The sequence below is a fragment of the Galeopterus variegatus genome, unplaced genomic scaffold (assembly GCF_000696425.1).
Source record: "Galeopterus variegatus unplaced genomic scaffold, G_variegatus-3.0.2 Scaffold1077, whole genome shotgun sequence".
NCBI lineage: Eukaryota > Metazoa > Chordata > Mammalia > Dermoptera > Cynocephalidae > Galeopterus > Galeopterus variegatus.
In genome coordinates, this window is record NW_007727188.1 from 208,937 (window position 1) to 210,877 (window position 1,941).

A 1,941-nucleotide genomic window follows, 5' to 3' on the forward strand; every position below is an offset into this window, starting at 1 on the left:
TAGGATTTGTGCTTTTTAAAACCTCATATTCTGACTCTGACTTTATTTGGTGGTTGACTCTTGCAACAAAATGAGAGACTGAAATCTGTCTAATCTATGATTTAGTCACTTTTTTTAGATCCTAAATTATTCAGGTTAATTATAGGTCAGTATTTGATTTAAGTCCCTAATAATTATCTGACTCCATTTTACCACAGAGATACCTGGTAACTTATTATTTGTCATGTAGATAATAACAGTTAATATTTATTGAGTAGATCCCATGAGGGAGGGACTATGCCACCTAATTTTTTTTTAAATAAACTTTTAATTTTAGAATAGTTTTAGATATAGAAAGATTAAGATAGTACAGGAAGTTCGATACCTGACACCCTGTTTCAAATATCATTAATTAGTAAAAGGCACATTATTATGGTACATTTGGTACATGCATATTAATGTGGTATATTTGTCACAGTTAATGAACCAGTATTGATACATTATTAACCAAAATCCATAGCTTACTGAGATTTCTTTAGATTTTACCTACAGTCCTTTTTGTTCCAGGATCCCATCCTGAATAGCACATTGCATTTAGTCTTCATGTCTCCTTAGGCTCCTCTTGGCTGTGATGGTTTCTCTGCCTTTCCTTCTTTTTTGATGATCTTGGTAGTTTTAAGGAGATCTGGTATATTTTGTAGAATGTTCTTCTATTGGTATTTTTCTGATTTTTTTTTTTTCATTATTAGACTGAGGTTATGGGTTTGAGGGAGAAAAAAGTAGAGGTAAAATGTCATTCTCATCACACCATATCAAGGGCAGGCTATCAAAAGGACATCACTGTTGATGTTACCCTTGACCACCTGACTGAGGTAGTGTGTGTCAGTTCTCTCAGCTGTAAAGTTACTGTTCCCTTTCTCTCTTTCATACTGCATTCTTTGGAAGGAAGTCACTATGTGCAACCCACTCTAAGAAGTGGTGAGTTATGTTCTACCTCCTTGAGGAAGGGACTATTTATGTAAATTATTTAGAATTCTACTATATGGGGGATTTGTCTATTCTCCACAATTTATTTATTAATATATTTGAACATTTATTTATATCAGTATGGACTCATGAATATTTGTTTTATACTCTGGGTTATAATCTAATACTATTTTATTTTCTTGCTCAAATTATTCCAGCTTTGTTTATTGGGAGCTTTAATTGGCTCCTGTGTTTCTTTGACAAACTCTGCTGTGGGTTTTTGTGTGTGTGCATGATTTTTTTGTTGTTGTTGTTAATATTCGCTTTTTGTTTTTTCATGGGGGGGCAGTTTGAGATTTTTTCTTACTTTTTTGCACTTCAAGATACACTTATGTTCATCTTGTATATTTTCTGCTCCTAGACTCAGCCATTTCTCTAGGATCTCTGATTCCTTTTATCAGAGAAGTAAAAACCAGGATTTGGGTGTGAGATGTGCACGCTACTACCAGATGTTACTGTTTCTGGCCCTTTCAGCTGACAAAGCAAGGACACATATGTGTATAGTAACCTGTGTGAATATACATATTTAAAAAAAATATTTCTATATGTAACCATCATATTTAAAAAAAATTTCTGTATGTAACCATCTGTATCTATATCAAGCTAAACATGAATTCATGTTGATGTCTTCTATTCCAATCCATCATATTGTGGATCATTCTAGCCTCTCCCTCTTACTTGTCTGTAATTTCCACTGCTACAGAGAGAAAACTGGCTCTCAGCATCTGCCATATATTTATTTAATTTTTAAATTCCAATAAACATGTATAATGGCAGCAAAATTCTTAACCCATAGCCCCATGGGAAACAACTTAATCAACTAGAGTACAGTGCTTATGTGTAATTTCTTTTGCCTTTAGTCCTGCAAACTGCACTCATTTCCAAAGATTTTCCCCCAGCTTCTCCAGCGAGGTTGTTTTATACAGTCATTCTTTA